We start from the raw sequence: 19,796 nt of genomic DNA, 5'->3' as shown, positions 1-19,796 counted from the left end.
GAGACTGCACTGATTGCCACTAATGAGGCTGAACAGATGTGCACTGATAAGGCTGCACTGATGGGGACTAATGAGGCGGCATTGATATGCACTGATGATAATTTTTCTTCTATACTGATATGTGCTGATGAGGCTGCACTGATTTGCACTGATGAGGCAGCACTGATGGCCACTAATGAGGTTGCACAGATTGCCACTAATGAGGTTGCACTGATAAGGCTGCACTGATGGGCACTAATGAGACTGCACTGATTGCCGCTAATGATGCTGCACAGATGGGCACTAACGAAGCTGCACTGATGGAAACTAATTAGGCTTCACTGATGGGCACTGATAAGGCTGCATTGATGGGCACTAATGAGGCTGCACTGATGTGCACTGATGAGGCATCACTGATGGCCACTGATAAGGCTGCACTGATGGGCACAAATGAGACTGCACTGATTGCCACTAATGAGTCTGCACTGATGTGCACTGATAAGGCTGCACTAATGGGCACTAATGAGGCTGCACTGATGATATTTTTTCTTCTATACTGATATGCACTGATGAGGCAGCACTGATGGGCACTAATGAGGCGGCACTGATGGGCACTAATGAGGCTGCACTGATGCACTGATGTTCTGCACTGCACTGATGTGAACTGATAAGGCTGCACTGATGTGCACTGATGAGGCAGCACCGATGGCCACTGATAAGGCTGCACTGATGGGCTCTAATGAGACTGCACTGATTGCCACTAATGAGGCTGCACTGATGGGCACTAACGAAGCTGCACTGATGGACACTAATTAGGCTTCACTGATGGGCACTGATAAGGCTGCATTGATGGGCACTAATGAGGCTGCACTGATGTGCACTGATGAGGCATCACTGATGGCCACTGATAAGGCTGCACTGATGGGCACAAATGAGACTGCACTGATTGCCACTAATGAGTCTGCACTGATGTGCACTGATAAGGCTGCACTAATGGGCACTAATGAGGCTGCACTGATGATATTTTTTCTTCTATACTGATATGCACTGATGAGGCAGCACTGATGGGCACTAATGAGGCGGCACTGATGGGCACTAATGAGGCTGCACTGATGTTCTGCACTGCACTGATGTGAACTGATAAGGCTGCACTGATGTGCACTTATGAGGCAGCACCGATGGCCACTGATAAGGCTGCACTGATGGGCTCTAATGAGACTGCACTGATTGCCACTAATGAGGCTGCACTGATGGGCACTAATGAGGCAGCACTGATGGCCACTAAGACTGGCACTGATGAGGCAGCACAGATTATCTGCACTGATGGGCACTGATGAGGAGGCACTGACAAGGCTGCAATAATAGGCATTGATGGGCACTAATGAGGAGGCACTGAAAAGGCTGCACTGATGGGCATTGATGAAGCTGCACGGATAAGGCGGCACTGATGGGCACTAAGGTGGGCACTGATGAGGCGGCACTGATGGGTGCTGATAGGCGGTACTAATAAGCTGCATAAGGAGAGCCGATAACCGACAAAGTCGGATTACATCTGTGACAGCTCTGACCACAGGCTGGCCCACTTAAGTTTGAAGGACAGTAAACTGGCCCTTTCTTTAGAAAGTTTGGAGACCCCTGTTCTAAATGATTACAAAATGTTAAAATCCAGTAAAAAAGGAAAAAAAATGAATAATAAAAAGCACATTTGGGTTTTACCAATATTATTTTTTAGGAGATTAGGAGATATGATGGAACTTGTAGCAGTTCAACAGTAAAAACAACTAGGAGCTGCCCAGAGTTTGTCAGCCTAGAGGAACAGGTGAGCAGGTAAAGTCTTCCACCGAGTTTCACGATGACAAACACGAAAGGTCGCGTCCGCTGGCCCGTCTCTCAGTGCAATTCTGATGTTATACCGCACGGCATGTTCCCCTCAGAGGCGTTTGATGTACAGGAGAATTCTCTTACTCGGATGAGGTCAGCTTTTAGATCTGTTTTGTGCTACTAAATCAAAAGCCATCTGCTTCATCAATTACGCTTAAGAGCCTGTTGTTTTATCTGCAGTTCTACTGATATTCATCCTTACTACAATGCCAAAGCCAGACTTTAGAAATTGCAATAAGTGCAATAAAGCAAAAAATGCAATTTTGAAAAAATAAAAATACATTGGGTAAAATCATCTCTGTGCTAAACTATATTTGAGGCGGTGCCGATGATCCAAGTTTAGTTCAGCTAAATTATAATAAAAAATGTAGCACTACCCCCTTAAGAGTCGCTAGTGTCCCGGGTCCCCAATGTCCTGCCCAACTGGCTCGCACTCATGGAGACCTCCGAGGTTAGATGAAGACTTGGCACTATGTGGTCTTCAAGAGAGCAGATGGCAGTCTCTCCTCTTGTCTGTCCCCCTGCACCATGCTGAGCTACTCACTCCTTCCCGCTGTATCTCCGACATGCATTCTTCCACTGCCTTTGGTATTAGGACCCTTCCAGGCCAGCTTTCCTGAGCACTTAGCCTGAGGTAGACCCCCCTTCCCCTGGTAAGGGGTCCCTCAAATGCCTCCGACAGCCTTTACTCAACACTGCTTCTCCATCTTCCACCCAACTCCCCTGCTGGAGTGGAACATGTCTATTCATGGGGTTGTCTCTGCCCCCTGCCAGCCCACCTCTGAGGCCCTATAAATATTTATGGATTGATAGCAGCTCCTCCTAACCCCCACCCTCTAGTTCTAGAAGCTTCTCCAACCTTCCAGACACCAAGAGGAGGCACCAGATGTAGTGCTATAATGTAGTGATGTAGTAGTGGAATGATTGTTAATTAATTATTACTATAATGGGAGTCATACCCGCAGCAACCCAGTTCTTCCAGAGATATGCATTTTAAGTGAGGCTTCAGAAAAGCCAACAGAGGTACTTACAGGATGAATGATAGGACATTTGCCACCTTCAGAGAACCCAGTTTCTCCTGTCACACTTTAGCCAAGAAGAACCTTCCCTAATATAGACCTTTTATCCCCATGGGTGACAAGGACAAGCAATTGGATTGGCCAGTTTTACTGGGCCTTTGATCTGCTTTTGTCCTTTTGGATGACAGATAATGCCCCTGGAAATGTCCTCATTTGCATTCCTTGACTACTAATTATGTTGGCTCTCAAGGGACGAGGTGGTCTTTTATTAAAGTTAACATAGCACAGAGTCATTATCTGCCCCTTTGATTTGTAGAGGTAAACCTGGTATTGGTCAACAACATGTTCCCTTTGAAATGCCTAATTAGATAAATATGTATTCCCAAATACCAATGTGGCCTTACCCAACATTAACATACCTGTCCCATATACGTATATATATATATATATATATACTCACATTTCTGTAAATATTTTATTCTATCTTTTCATGTGACAACACTGAAGAAATGACACTTTGCTACAATGTAAAGTAGTGAGTATACAGCTTGTATAACAGTGTAAATTTACTGTCCCCTCAAAATAACTCAACACACAGCCATTAATGTCTAAACCACTGGCAACAAAAGTGAGTACACCCCTAAGTGACAATGTCCAAATTGGACCCAAAGTGTCAATACTTTGTGTGCCCACCATTATTTTCCAGCACTGCCTTAACCCTCTTGGGCATGGAGTTCACCAGAGCTTCGCAGGTTGCCACTGGAGTCCTCTTCCCCTCCTCCATGATGACAGTCACTGCCCCCCTGCCCCCTTGCCCAGTCCTCCCCTGCAGGCACATCCCAGTGGTGATCAAGTACCACCAAAAGAAAGCTCTATATGTGGGAAAAAAAATGATAAAAATGTAGTTTGGGTACAGTGTTACATGACCGCGCAATTGTCATTCAAAGTGTGACAGTGCTGAAAGCTGAAAATTAGCCTGGGCAGGAAGGGGGTAAAAGTGCCCGGTATTGAAGTGGTAATTAAAGCCCCAGGGTGCAAGGAGCCTTTTTGCATTCTGGTCTATAACAGAGAAGAGCTTCAGAGCTCCCCCCATCCTCCGCCTTGTTCTGAACACATTTTCAATATATTCTGCACAAAATAATACAAAGTTAAAGAGCAATAAAAGCCTCATAAACCTCTTATGGAGAACAGGTGCAATCACAATGTGCGGCTCCAACACAGCTTTGCTGACTCAGCATCCAGCCGCACTTTACAGCATTAAACATACATAAAAAGCGATCGGCGCACTTCCCAAAATAGAAAAGTATGGTTGTGTTGACAATCCTCCAGCCCATATATCTGAATCTCGAGTCCCTGACCTTATCAATGTTTCAAGAAGTTATGAATAATGATGTGAGCGGGTAAACAAGCCCTGATTTGTTTTGTTCCGGGCTCTCCAGTGTCTCGCTTTTTTACGTCTCAGCTGCGTAACTTCATTAGAGTTCGCAGCCTGTTCATCACCGCGCGGCCTGATGCACGAGCTGTCTGCCCGAATCTGCTGAACTATTTGGTTTCCACCCGAAACGTGATTAAAGAACATTTTTTTTTTTCTACGTAGGATATAGTGCCGGGATGGGGGTGTCATGGAAATGGGTGCAGCGAGCAGATTATTACTTTGCCAAACGACAGGGGTTCACAAGGAACCACGGTCATATGTGTGGACTTTAACCTCCCTGGCGGTCTGATTATGTCAGGATTTCTGTGCTAAAAGCGGTACATTGTTTTGCATGGAAAACTGTTGTTTTATATTTTAAAACTCACCTTCCCCTGCGATCCCCCGCTGTCCTCCCCCACCGTCCTCCCCCACCATCCTCCCCTGCCGTTCTCCCCCACCATCCTCCCCTGCCATCCTCCCCCACCATCCTCCTCTGCCGTCCTCCCCCACCATCCTCCCCTGCCATCCTCCCCCGCCGTCCTCCCGCTGTCCTCTCACTGTGTGCTCGGCAGATGCTGGCACCTGTCTTCCGGTTCCCTTCCATGCGAGTGTTGCGACACAGGGGGGTGGAACCGGCGGCAATTTCAAAAATGTAAATACACCAAATGACATGATAAAAAGCTGTGATCCTAATGGAACCTGGGACACAATACAGTGGCCCTTGCGGGGGGTAAGCACCATTTGTGTGCATAGCCTAATGGATTAGGGTGCGCACCCCAGAGCACAAACACACATAAGTGTTTATCAGTAGGGCAGTGGATGGTGTCACTAGAGTAGAAATTGGTGTCAGTAGGGCAGTGGACAGTGTCAGTAGAGCAGTGGATGGTGTCAGTAGAGCAGTGGATGGTGTCAGTAGAGCAGTGGACAGTGTCAGTAGGGCAGTGGATGGTGTCAGTGGAGCAAAAATTGGTGTCAGTAGAGCAGTGGACAGTGTCAGTAGAGCAGTGGATGGTGTCAGTAGAGCAGTGGATGGTGTCAGTGGAGCAGAAATTGGTGTCAGTAGAGCAGTGGACAGTGTCAGTAGAGCAGTGGATGGTGTCAGTAGAGCAGTGGATGGTGTCAGTAGAGCAGTGGACAGTGTCATTAGGGCAGTGGATGGTGTCAGTGGAGCAAAAATTGGTGTCAGTAGAGCAGTGGACAGTGTCAGTAGAGCAGTGGATGGTGTCAGTAGAGCAGTGGATGGTGTCAGGAGAGCAGTGGATGATGTCAGTAGAGCAGTGGATGGTGTCAGTAGAGCAGTGGACAGTGTCAGTAGGGCAGTGGATGGTGTCAGTGGAGCAAAAATTGGTGTCAGTAGAGCAGTGGACAGTGTCAGTAAAGCAGTGGATGGTGTCAGTAAAGCAGTGGATGGTGTCAGTAGAGCAGTGGATGGTGTCAGTAGAGCAGTGGATGATGTCAGTAGGGCAGTGGATGGTGTCAGTAGGGCAGTGGATGTGTCAGTGGAGCAGAAATTGGTGTCAGTAGAGCAGTGGATGGTGTCAGTAGGGCAGTGGATGGTGTCAGTAGAGCAGTGGAGAGTGTCAGTAGAGCAGTGGACGGTGTCAGTAGAGCAGTGGATGGTGTCAGTAGAGCAGTGGATGGTGTCAGTAGAGCAGAAATTGGTGTCTGTAAGGCAGTGGACAGTGTCAGTAGAGTAGAAATTGGTGTCAGTAGGGCAGTGGATGGTGTCAGTAGGGCAGAAATTGGTATCAGCAGGGCAGTGGATGGTGTCAACAGAGCAGTGGACAGTGTCCGTAGAGCAGAAATTGGTGTAAGTAGGACAGTGGACAGTGTCAGTGGAGCAGAAACTGGTTTCAGTAGAGCAGTGTACATCTAAAAGTTTACCATAATTTGCATGTCATTAATATAATTATTATCATCATCATTGATCATTAAGATATGTATTATTATTATAACAGTAGTGGAATTATCATAAATATTATCATTAATCAATATTAAAGCAATAGTTATTAGTCTTTAGTAATGTATACTATAATATTTCATAATATAGAAAGCTACATCTAAAAGTTGAACTCTAGGTGACCTCTCTGCTTCATACTGGTATTTTTTATAAGACAGTCACAAGTTTACTGGGTGAAAGTTTACTAGGATAAAGGTCAGACAGTTTCAGACATCGGTGTCTGAACTGCAGATGTCCATTATTTTTTTTATTTATGGTAATTACATTGACGTATGTTTTGACAACCAATCATAGTGTACCACATGTAATTCTATGGTCAAAAATTGTTATAAGAAGGCTTGCGTGCCGTTCATTCTTTGAACAAATAATGAATTTGTTCCCAACTGCAGCTGTTATTAAACCTCCCTTTTTGTTTTTTTGGAAATGTATTTCCTGGTCTTTTGTTACTTTTCTACATCACCCCAAATGCGTCCCATGTTTTGAGCATTGAAGAACTTGCAGTCAATTTCAGAAGAGCTCATAAGATATTTTTAGCAGGTGTTCGGAAAATAGCCAGACCCAGACATCATTGTGGGTGGAGATACCCACGCCTCAACACTTTGTCCCAAGTTGCGGAGATTTAAGACGCGTCTTCTCTACCGGTGAACCGTCTCAATCCTTTAATTCTGTGCAAACTATATTACAAACCTTAATACCTATATTACATGGCCATCATATTTTTTAGGCTAGCGGGAGCTTCATGCCGAGCTCTGTCTTCTGCTTTATGAAAATGAATGAACATGTACAATTTATTACCGTCAAACTATCATCTAAATTCATAAGCTATTTCTCATGTTTCAGAGATTCGTGTTGGGTTCTCATTTTCTTTGCTTACAGAAAAAAAAAAAAATCTAGTTTCACATTTATCAGTCGGAGGGTAAGAGGAGGAGGTGTTGGTCCTCCATTTCATTCTCTTTAGACTAATAGTCTGGAGACGATTTAAATTCCATTTCCTCAAGGCCATTCAATATGAGTCAGCTACAAGTGCCCTTAATATACAGCCAGACGTGTTCCTTTACTTAAAGGGACAGTTCAATCACAATTGAGTAATGAAGCCTTAAGACGCATGGGGCGTTAGCAGCCTACTTGCTTGTTGCTCCATTTTTTAATCAAGCATTTCTTTACTTCGCCAGTCCCCTTTTGTCTGCTATGTGGTGATCCAAGAATGTGCCTCTATTGGACCCCTATTGGCCCACATGTACAGAAAGCTGGGTGAAGAACAATTGGCAATACTAAGAAGTTTCCTAAAGTGGAACTTTACCCATAACAGTTTGATAACAAATATTGTTCTAATAAATTCCACATTAATAGTTATGCTACCAAGATTAGTGTGTGCTCTAAATTCCCTCCAGCACTGCTCCTGTTTCTTCTTGCTAGAGGTCACCATTTTGTTGAAGCCCAGAGCAATCACTTCCTTATTGGAAACTCTCCCCCTCTCCTTGGTCTCAACAAAAATGTACATTTAAAATGTGTACATTTCCAGCTTTGATTGTATGTCTTGGCTCAGCTAAAAAGGAAGACTGACAGAAGCTTTTGTGCCTTGGCTCAGCTAGAGATGAAGACTGACAGAAGCTTATTCATGCAAAGATCACAGGCTGCCACAAAGTAAAAAAGAGAGAGTATCAAGGAGAGAAGACATAATCATTGGAAGGTTCACTCTTTTGTGTATCACTGGCAGTCATCTCTCCTGTTTTTCTTTTCTCCCTCCTCAATCTGTGTTGAAAAAAAATGAGCAAAGCATATCTCTCTATAAAGTGTGTGCTTGCCTCAATCCAAAGCACCAAGTGTCATTTATCCCGGCTATCTGCAAGAGTCACTTCTAACAAGTTATGTCGGTTGTCACCAGCCCGTCCCATCAGTACACAACAGGTGATTGACAGCCTCTTTCCCTATGAGAGTGTGTGGGGGGTGTATCCATTCCCTCCACCCAGGTCTCAGATTACACTCAGCTCTCATCTCTATGCTGTGCAGTGTGTGAAATCAAACCCCAGCCTTATGCCTTCTGGAGCTGAAAAAAAAAGCCTTTGATCTGTGTGTTTCAGAAGGCTGTAGAGGAGAGAGGGCTGAAGATAAACAGGCACAACGTATTCAGGAGGATTTGTTTATATCTGTGTATCACCTGAGGCCAGTCACTTCACTGGGTATATGAAAGAGTTTATAACGCTTTAACCCTAGCAGTGTGCGGGTCCCCACTCCAAGTGATGACTTTGGGGTAGATTTACTAAATGCAAATAGGCTGTGAACCTTGCAAGTGCAGTTGCACTCATTTTCCCCAGAGCTTAGCAAATGAGGGGAAGCTCTACTGATCTCCATCATCCAATCACGTGCAAGCAAAACACTTTTTTTTTTGTTGTTATTTTTATTTTATTTTTTTATTATTTTCCTTGTACCCAGGTATTCTTTGCAAAGTGATGCCTCACCACATTTGCACTTGCAAAGTACGCAGTCCATTTGCCTTTAATAAATCAACCCCAGAATCTGATGGGCAGCCAATAGCACACTCTGCAACAGAAGTACAGGAACAGCACACATGGCCTTGGGAGTTCTTTAGCATGCACTTACCCCAGAGCAGCACAGCAAGCATGTGACTCTAAACAGAAAAGTCCTCTGTAGGCTCTATTACTGCAACCTATTCCCTGTATGGAGTTCAATCAGCAACATCAGCATCCAGAACCCTTGCACAGGTTCCTGGACAGTCTGTAGGCAGTCTATAACCCATGGCAGCCCCCATACCCAGTCCTCTCTGGTCTCACAGCAGTTCCCAATCATCATCTGTGCAGTGGACAGGCTGAAAAGTCCCACGTACTCTCATTTTCTCATAGCCTTGTTCTGCATTTGCTACACTTTGCTACAATATAAAGTACTGAGTGTACAGGTTGTATAACAGTGTAAATTTGCTGTCCCCTCAAAAAAAACTCAACACACAGCTATTAATGTCTAAACCACTGATAACAAAAGTGAGTACAACCCTCAGTGAAAATGTCCAAATTGGGCCCAAAGTGTCAATATTTTGTGTGGCCACCATTATTTTCTAGCACTGCCTTAACCCTCTTGGGCATGGAGTTGACCAGAGCTTCACAGGTTGCCACTGGAGTCCTCTTCCACTCCTCCATGACGACATCACGGAGCTGGTGGATGTTAGAGACCTTGCGCTCCTCTACCTTCGGTTTGAGGATGCCCCACAGATGCTCATTAGGGTTTAGGTCTGGAGATATGCTTGGCCAACCATCACACCTTTACCCTCAGCTTCTTTAGCAAGGCAGCGGTCGTCTTGGAGGTGTGTTTCGGGTCGTTGGAATACTGCCCTGTGGCCCAGTCTCTGAAGGGAGGGGATCATGATCTGCTTCAGTATGTCACAGTACATGTTGGCTTTCATGATACCCTCAATGAACTGTAGCTCCTCAATGCCGGCAGCACTCATGCAGCCCCAGACCATGACACTCCCACCCCCTTGCTTGACTGTAGGCAAGACACACTTGTCTTTGTACTCCTCACCTGGTTGCCACCACACCATTTGAACCAAATAAGTTTATCTTGATCTCATCAGACCACAGGACATGGTTCCAGTAATCCATGTCCTTAGTCTGCTTGTCTTTAGCAAACTGTTTGCGGGCTTTCTTGTGCATCATCTTTAGAAGAGGCTTCCTTCTGGGACGACAGCCATGCAGACCAATTTGATGCAGTGTGCTGCGTATGGTCTTAGCACTGACAGGCTGACCCCCCGCCACCCCTTCAACCTTTGTAGCAATGCTGGCAGCACTCATATGTCCATTTCCCAAAGACAACCTCTGGATATGATGCTGAGCACGTTCACTCAACTTCTTTTGTCGACCATGGTGAGGCCTGTTCTGAGTGGAACCGGTCCTGTTAAACCGTTATATGGTCTTGGCAACCGTGCTACAGCTCAGTTTCAGGGTCTTGGCAATCTTCTTATAGCCTAGGCCATCTTTATGTAGAGCAACAATTATTTTTTTCAAGATCCTCAGAGAGTTCTTTGCCATGAGGTGCCATGTTGAACTTCCAGTGACCAGAATGAGAGAGTGAGAGCGATAACACCAAATTTACCACACCTGCTCCCCATTCACACCTGAGACCTTGTAACACTAACGAGTCACATGACACCGGGGAGGGAAAATGGCTAATTGGGCCCAATTTGGGCATTTTCACTTAGGGGTGTACTCACTTTTGTTGCCAGCGGTTTAGACATTAATGGCTGTGTGTTGAGGTTTTTTGAGGGGACAGCAAATTTACACTGTTAGGGTCCTTTCACATGATGCGCTGTCCAACGAGGCCCATTCTCTGCTCAGGGGGGGATCGATCTGCCGATCCCCGCTGAGCAGGCAGGTCACAGCTCAGTTTCCGCTCTGTATGCAGAGACAGAGCTGTCAGATCCCCGCTGTGCTCTATAGGGGAATCAGATGAGAATGGACCGCCTGTCCATTCTCATCCAATCCCATCCGATCCAATCCGCTGGACGGATGGAAAATAGGGTTTCCATCCATCCGGATTTCACGGATAGGATCGGAAGCGGATAGCAGCGGGTGTCAGCGGAGATGTCTCCGCTGACATCCGCTGCCCCATAGGGATGCATGGAGCATCCGATCAGGTCCGCCTGAAAAACTGACAGGCGGATCCGATCGGATCGTTCGTGTGAAAGAACCCTTATACAAGCTGTACACTCACTACTTTACATTGTAGCAAAGTGTAATTTCTTCAGTGTTGTCACATGAAAAGATAGAATAAAATATTTACAAAAATGTGGGGGGTGTACTCACTTTTGTGGGATACTGTGTATATATATATATATAATGTTTGGGGGGTTCTAAGTCATTTTCTAGCAAAAAATTCTGATTTAAACTGGTAAACAAAAAGTGCTTGGTCAGCAAGTGGATAGTAAATCAACCCCATTGACTTATTTCTGGAGTTGGACCTGATGCTGAGCGTTGCACCAAAAAGCTGCTTATTTAATTAGAAATAAAAAAAATAAAATAAATTTTCATGCTGCTGTAAGATGTTCACCCTTCTCCAGACAAAGAGCTATATCCAATGCATAATAAAATAGGAATTTTCTAGTCTGATTTGGTCATTGCTGAAATCCAGAGACGTTTCACGGATAGTTCTTCACACCCAGCAAAAGAAGGCTTGGCGACTACAGAAATGTACACGGCCAGGCTAGAATTTGACAACCCGGGCAAGGATTGGGTAAATTGCCGGCATTACTGATAACCAACTACTAAAATTATCAGCTGTTTTCTTTAAAAGCTATTTGATTGTGGCCTGCTCCATGTATCAAATTAGTTTGCAATCTCCACGCAGCCCTCTGATTGCCGTTATTTCTGATTGCTTAATACTGCTAATGCACTGGAGTAACAAAGGACTTGATTTCCAGGGCAGTGACTGGAGTATTAATGCGTAGGCTGTAGAATTCCTACAGTCGCTTGTTCCAAGATGCTGTTATATTTCTTTCAGAGCGATCCTTTTATTTCATTCTTCACACCCCGTGCACACGTGCCTGTGACTTTATTATCTGCCTGCCTCACGAGAAGTATTATTTCATGTTTAATAACTTATCTGAATATTTCTCTGCCTGGATTGGAAGACATTTTGAAAAGGGAAACAGTCATGGTTCCTGCCTTCCTGCTTATGGATTTGTACACTGATCCACCATAACTTTATGACCACTGAAGATATACACTCACCCGCCGCTTTATTAGGCCCACCTTGCTAGTACCGCAGTCCCTGACACAGCAAGCTCACAAAGCTCTAAGGATCAGGTACTAGCATTTGGCCCTATAGAGCATGTGCATATACACTCACCGGCCACTTTATTAGGTACACCTTGCTAGTAGCGGGTTGGAACCCCTTTTGCCTTCATTCTTCGTGGCATAGATACAACAAGGTGTTGGAAACATTCCTCAGAGATTTTGCTTCATAGTGACATGATAGCATCACGCAGTTGCTGCAGATTGGCAGGCCCTCAATATGCAGCAGTGGTGGTGCACACTGGACAGCAATGCCTAATCAGTCCACCAACAGCCACCAGTTCCATCTTTAACCACTTGCCGACTGCCGCACGACTATCTACGTCGGCAGTCAGCCCCTCACAGGCAAAGTGACGTAGGTCTACGTTGCTAGCCTGTGAGGGTCTAGGGAGCGAGCGCGCGCCGCCGGAGGCATGCTCCCGCATGGTCGCGGACCCCCCCCGCCCCCCGATGTCCGCCGGGCACTCTGCGATCGCCGCTGCAGAGGGAGAAAGTCAGGCAGCTTGTGTAAACAAGCCGCCTGTCATTCTCCCCTGTGTAGAAACTGTGATCACACGGTTCTACTATGTAGAACCGTTGATCACTGTTTCTACAGCTCAACAGACAGCCAATCACAGTTAGAATCACGCCCCTAGGGACACACACAGCCCCTCCCTCTCAAATAAAGTTAAACCTTTACTACCAGTGTAATTTTGCAGTAACAGTGCATATGTATAGCACTGATTACTGCAGTAATGTCACTGGTAACCCCAAAAGTGTCAAAAATGTCAGTCAAGGGTCCGATCTTTCCGCCGCAATGTCGCAGTACTGCAAAAAAAATCGCAGATCGCTGCCATTGAGCGTTAAAAAAAAAACCAACAAACATGACAAAATTCTTTCCCTTTGTTAGTAAACGCGATAACTTTTGCGCAAACCAATCAAAATACGCTTTTTGCGATTTTTTTTACCAAACATATGTAGCATAAAACAAATTGGCCGAAAATGTTAAAAAATTTTGATTTTTACATTTTTTTTGGGGAATTTCATATAAAAAAATGTGAAAAATATTGTTATTTTTGCAAAATTGACGCTCTTTTTTTGTTTATAGCGCATGATCAAAAAATCCCACAGGTGATCAAATACCACCAAAAGAAAGCTCTATTTGTGGGAAAAAAAGGACGTCAAATTCGTTTAGGTACAGTGTCGCATGACCGCGCAATTGTCCGTTAAAGTAACGCAGTGCCGAATCGCAAAATACCCCCTGGTCAGGAAGGGGGTAAAATCTTCCGGGGCTTAAGTGGTTAAACCTTGCAAGCCCCATTAGAGATGTTTGTTGTATTAGTATTTGTACAAAGTCTCAATGGTAAAGGTGATATAAGCCATGTACAGAGAATGACTAACTCTTAAGCCGGTAGCGTTGGGGCACAGTTGTACCATTGGTGCACATAAGAATAGTGTTAAAGCTACTATAGATAAAAAATGCTGCGCTGAAATTGGCTAAGAAATTATTCAACATGTGTTATAACACATAATAAATCCCAAATTATAAATTACTTTAACATGTATACATGCATATAATAAAATAGCTAAAGTGCATAGTGCAAAAAAATCTCTTAATATCAGTCCATTAATAGTTTCACCCTAAAGTGAAAAAGCATTCAATAGTGCAAAAAGAAATTGCTGAATGAATGAATTAAAGTGTCCAAATCCGGATAGTGCAATCCATATAGAGAAGAAAATTCCATGATCGAAATGAAAAGGAGAAAATGACAACACCAGTGCTCCAATCACCAAATAAAACCTCCAGAGCACTTACCAGAAATTGTGGACTCTAGAACCAATGGGGTAAAGACTTTGTAGAAGCATAGGGTGTAAAGACTTTGTAGAAGCAGTCCTTGATGTATGGTCCCTTTAACACTGGCTCAGATGCTCAAAGGGATACAAAACTCCACATAGTGTAATAACGTCCAAACAATTGACATTTATTGAAAAGTAAATAACTTACATTTTCCGCATGGATAACAAGCATTGAATAAGATCACGTGTGTCTCAGAATGGGGGCAGTGTTGAGAAGAAAGCCCAATATATTGCACTATCCAGATTTGCACACTTTAATTCATTCATCCAGCAATTTCTTTTTGCACTATTGTACCCTTTTTCACTTTAGGGTGAAACTATTATTGGACTGATATTAATTGCACTATGCACTTTAGCTATTTTATTATACCCTTCCTTGTATACATGTTAAAGTTATATAGAATTTGTGATCTATTATATGTTATAACACATGTTGAATCAATTCTTAGTCAATTTTAGTGCAACATTTTTTATCTATAGTAGCTTTAATAATATTGTTGTATTGTAGTGCCAGCAGCTGATTTTGGTACAAAGTTGAGTAAGCGCAGTAGTCTTTTCTCTACACATAAGAATAGTCCCAGTCAAGTCTGCAGGAAGAAAAAGGCTACTAGATTGCTGTATGGTCAGTTCCTAAAGGGCTTAGTATTTCTCTAGCTGCATATAGTAAATGCCCATAGCAGCAGCTCACCAAACCCAGCAACATTGCAGCTCACTATTCCATCACACAGAATGATTTGTCCACTTTCTGCTCTGCACTATGGTGACTCTAGCTATCAGCACTCCTAAACTCAGCACTATGGATTGACAGGTTGTCAATATGCAGCAGTGGTGGTGCACAATGGACAGCAATGCCTAATCAGTCCACCACCAGCCACCAGTTACCTCTTTAAACCTGCAAGCCCCATTAGATATGCTCATTGTATTAGTATTCATACAAAGTCTCAATGGTAAAGGTGATATAAGCCATGTACGGAGAATGACTAACTCTTCAGCCGGCTAGCGCTGGGGCACAGTTGTAACATTGGTACACATGTGAATAGTCCCAGTCAAGCCTGCAGGAAGAAAAAGGATACTAGATTGCTGTATGGTCAATTCCTAAAGGGCTCAGTCTCTCTCTAGCTGCAGACAGTAAATGCTTGCAGTAGCAGCTCACCAATCCAGGAGAAATTGCAGATCACTATCTCATCACACAGAATGATTTGTCCGCTCTCTGCTCTGCACTCTGGTGACTCTAGCTATCAGCACCCCTGAACTCAGCGCTAAGGATTGACAGGCTGTTAATATGCAGAAGTGGTGGTGCACAATGGACAGCAACGCCTAATCAGTCCACCACCAGCCACCAGTTCCATCTTGCAAGCCCCATTAAAGATGTTCATTGTATTAGTATTCATACAAAGTTTCAATGGTAAAGGTGATATAATGCATGTACGGCGAATGACTAACTCTTCAGCTGGCTAGCGTTGTGGCACAGTTGTACCATTGGTGCACATGAGAATAGTCCCATTCAATCCCAAGAAGGAAGAAGAAGGTTACTAGATTGCTGTATGGTCAATTCCTAAAGGGTTCAGTCTCTTTCTAGCAGCAGATAGTAAATGCCCACAGCAACAGCTCACCAATCCCAGTGAAATTTCAGCTCACTATCCCATCACACAGAATAATTAGTCCACTCTCTTCTCTGCACTCTGGTGACTCTTGCTATTAGCACCCACTGAACTCAGTACTACGAATTGGCAGGCCGTCAATATGCATCAGTGGTGGTGCATACCGGGCAGCAATGCCTAATTAGTTCACCACCAGCCACCAGTTCCATCTTTAAACCTTGCAAGCCATATTAGAGATGTTCATTGTAATAGTATTCATACAAAGTCTCAATGGTAAAGGTGATATAATCAATGTACGGAGAATGACTAACTCTTCATCCGGCTAGCGTTGGGGCACAGTTATATCTTTGGTGCACCTTAGAATAGTCCCAGTCAACCCTGCAGGAAGAAATAAGGCTACTAGATTGCTGTATGGTCAGTTCCTAAAGAGCTCTGGTGACTCTGGCTATCAGCACCCCCGATCTCAGCACTACAGATTGACAGGCTGTCAATATGCAGCAGTGGCGGTGCACACTGGACAGCAAAACCAACTCAGTCCACCACCAGCCACCAGTTCCATCTTTAAACCTTGCAACCCGAATTTGAGATGTTCAGTGTATCAATGTTTGTACAAAGTCCCAATGGTGAAGGTGATATAAACCATGTAGGGAAAATGGATGGAAGTTTCCATGCCGGAATATAATGAACACAAAGCGACTTTCGGTCTACTCCGGAAAAAAACAGCAATAACCGAGTAGACAAAGACTTCACCGGCAAGCCTCTGGAACAGATTACACAAATCAAACCATTCTGATTAATACTAAGTCAAAGACACGGCAGCTCCGGTGATCAATATCAGCGATGCGTTTGCTCTGGGCTGATCTGGCGCATGGATTTCTTTATTAAGGTCTTGTAGCATTTTGTCTCCGGTAAAAAGTACTTGTCCTTACAATTGAATATTGCTTTTGTGTAGTTCATAACCTCACCGAGGCAAAAAACAGTCTTTTGGGCCAGAAAAATAACACAAGTTACGCTTTTCCAACTGCGTCGGGATGGAGCGACGGGCAAGATTTTTATTGGGAGTTATATGGATCTTGGACGGCGGCTGTCAGTTTCTATCTGTGAAAACAGGATCCAGTTATCTACGGGGGTGGCGGTGGCGAGGACCCGTTATTACTTTTGTGATGCCCCCAGGCAGTCTGTTTACTTGGCAAGTATCGGGGCAGAAAGATGACGATCTGCAATCTTTTCATAATCCAGATTGATTGTGTCTCCGCGGCGGATTAGCCGTTTCAGGATGCTCTACAGATGGCACTGCGTCAGCATTGTCTACAATGACATTTCTCAATGTAATTCTATGATATAATTGGTTGGAAGAGGAGACGCTTGCAGTGTACACCATGTTTATATGGCCGGGAAATTGGATCTAGCATCAGATATATATTTTTATTCAATTGCATGCATACTAAGCAGGGCTTTTTCTGAGTGGGAGTGTGGTGATACGTAGTTCCGGCACCCCCAGCATTGAATGTATGTAATGGCAAGGGGTGTTGGGGTGTGCTAGAGGGTCAATTAATGCTGGTCACTGAGGGCATCTATTGTTGCTGGGAGGTGTAGTGTTGCCGGAAGGCTCTACTGTTGCTGGGGGGGGGGGGATCAACTGTTGTGGGGGGAGTGGGGATAATTTGCAGAGGGGGGTGTATTGGTGCTGGTGGGGGATCAACTGTTGTGGGGGGAGTGGGGATAATTTGCAGAGGGGGGTGTATTGATGCTGGTGGGGGGGTCTATTGTTGCTCTCTGCTGGGGGATCTGTCATTGCTTGGGAGGATCTTTTGTCGCTGGGGGATCTATTGTTGCTGGTAAAGGGTCTATTGTTGCTAGGGGGATCTATTTTTACTGTGGGATCTACTGTTGCTGGGGAAAGATATTGTTGAAGGGGGTTCTATTGTTTCTGGGAGAATCGATTTGTGCCGTGAGACCTACTGTTGCTGGGGAAAGATATCGTTACTGGGGGTCTATTGTTTCCAGGGGGGATATATTTTTGCTGTGGGGCCTACATGTTAGAGAAAGCTAATGTTGCTGGGGGGTCAAATGTTGCTGGGGAGGATCTATTTATGCTGTGGGACCTACTGTAGCTGGAAACGATACGCTCAGGTTTGAATGGAGCCTAAGGGGAGTAAACAGGTGCTTAAGGACCAGGCCTATTTCTGACACTTGTTGCTTACAAGTTAAAGCGGAGCTCCGCCTTCCCCTCCAAAAATGAAGAGTCAGCAGCTACACACACTGTACACATACTGTAGCTGCTGACTTTTAATATTAGGACACTTACCTGTCCTGGAGTCCAGCGATGTCTTGCGGCTTCACTGCCGGGTCCCTACTGCGCATGCGCGAAGCGCGCTGCGCATTTCTAATGGCTCGACGGTGGGGGAAAGAGGAGGGGGCCTGAAATTCCGAGACAGACGGTCGTGGTGCCATGTCCCGGAAGTGGGGAAGGGTACCTGTCAAAAACGGGTACCGTTCCCCCCTCCCCCCTGAAAGGTGGCAAATGTGGCACCGGGGGGGGGGGGGGGGGGAGGAAGCAAAATAGCGGAAGTTCCATTTTTGGGTGGAACTCCTCTTTAAAATCAGTATTTTTTTGCTAGAATATTACTTAACACCCCCCAAATATTATATATTTATTTTTAGCAGAGATCCTGTATAATAAAATGGAGATCGTTGCAAAACATTACGTCAGAAAGTATTGATTTTGCTATTCTGATAATGGTTTGCATATTTTTGAATATTGTTTATAACATCTTTGATTCTGTATTTACTTAAAGTGTAATTAAAAATGTAATAAAAAATAAATAAAAGGAAGTAACGAGGCTACAACATTTATGGCAGGATCAACAGGTAATTCTGTACTTGCTGAAAATGTTTCTGAAAAACAAAACGAATGCAACCACCACATCTATAGACTGTAAGATGCCAGATACTATAGTTTTGTTCTTGGGTTTAGATACACTTTAATGCACTGCGGATGAGTTTTTATTTTTATTTTTTTAACCCCATCTATTCCAGAATGATACGATCTTGCATACAAAAGCCCCATCCTTTTCTTTCCCTTTTTTTTTAATGATACGATCTGTCAAGTTATTTACCATAGTATGTCTAATGGACAGGAAATGAATTGATACATTGTGTGTTGTAGGCGTCATACACACTTTAAATGACAGCATGAAATATTTTCTTCTATGACAGCATTTCACATTAATGCGCCGTCACCTTCTCCAGCTGTATCTGTGGCGCCTCGTCGTGTTTTCGCACCAATAGATATGAATGGTAATTCGGATTTCTGTGCTTTTAGCACATCTGAAGATTGAGAATATCGCCTCTTGATTAAATACATCGCTCTTTTTAAAGTGGACCCTCACCCCCCCCCCCCCCCCCCAGATCCTTTATAGCTCCCCGAACCCCCTCTCCTCTGCAATATACACTATATTGTCAAAAGTATTGGGACGCCTGCCTTTACACACACATGAACTTTAATGGCATTCCAGTCTTAGTCCGTAGGGTTCAATATTGAGTTGGCCCACCCTTTGCAGCTATAACAGCTTCAACCAGTGGCGGCTGGTGCTCCATTTTTCCTTCTTTTTGGGGGGGGGGGGAGCAAACAATCCCTCCTGCCAGGTCGGCACTTAACCCATCCAGGTTACAGCTTCCTCAGCTTCTTCTCCTTGCTAAACCGGTTTTAAGATCCGCCTCCTGTCCTAATTGGCTGGGAGGAGAAGCCAGATTTTATTGATTTGATAATGTCACATGTGATTGGCTCCGGGTCACAGTGCTCTGCGCCCTGAGCCCAACCTTTTTGAAGCCATTTAGAGACTCCGGCTCTAAACATGTGCTTTAAAAAAAAAAAAAAAGAACTCATAGAAACCTATGAATCTGGGACCCCACATGGAGATTAGAAGGCGGCAACCTGCGCCCCTTATGGACCGGCCGCAGTTGGCTTCAACTCTTCTGGGAAGGCTGTCCACAGGGTTTAGGAGAGTGTCTATGGGAATGTTTGACCATTCTTCCAGAAGCGCTTTTGTGAGGTCAGGTACTGATGTTGGACGAGAAGGTCTGGCTCGCAGTCTCTGCTCTAATTCATCCCAAATATGTTCTATCAGGTTGAGGTCAGGACTTTGTGAAGACCAAACAAGTTCCTCTACACCAAACTTGCTCATCTATGTCTTTATGGACCTTGCTTTGCAGTCATGTTGGAATAGGAAGGGGCCGTCCCCAAACTGTTCCCACAAAGTTGGGAGCATGAAATTGTCTAAAATGTCTTGGTATGCCAACGCC

At 44.5% G+C, this 19,796-nt stretch overlaps 1 protein-coding gene across 1 annotated transcript in view; it reads right to left on the bottom strand.

Moving 5' to 3' along the window:
• The window catches only part of CDH13 (cadherin 13), a 668,836-nt gene that overhangs the window by 191,331 nt on the left and 457,709 nt on the right, over positions 1-19,796 (bottom strand). The gene's annotated exons all lie outside the window — the stretch shown is intronic.

The sequence above is a fragment of the Pelophylax lessonae genome (genome assembly GCF_965119305.1).
Source record: "Pelophylax lessonae genome assembly, chromosome: 10".
In the NCBI taxonomy this organism is placed as follows: Eukaryota; Metazoa; Chordata; class Amphibia; order Anura; family Ranidae; genus Pelophylax; species Pelophylax lessonae.
Note: the sequence above shows the minus strand (reverse complement) of the source record. Positions and strands in the feature narration are given on the sequence as shown.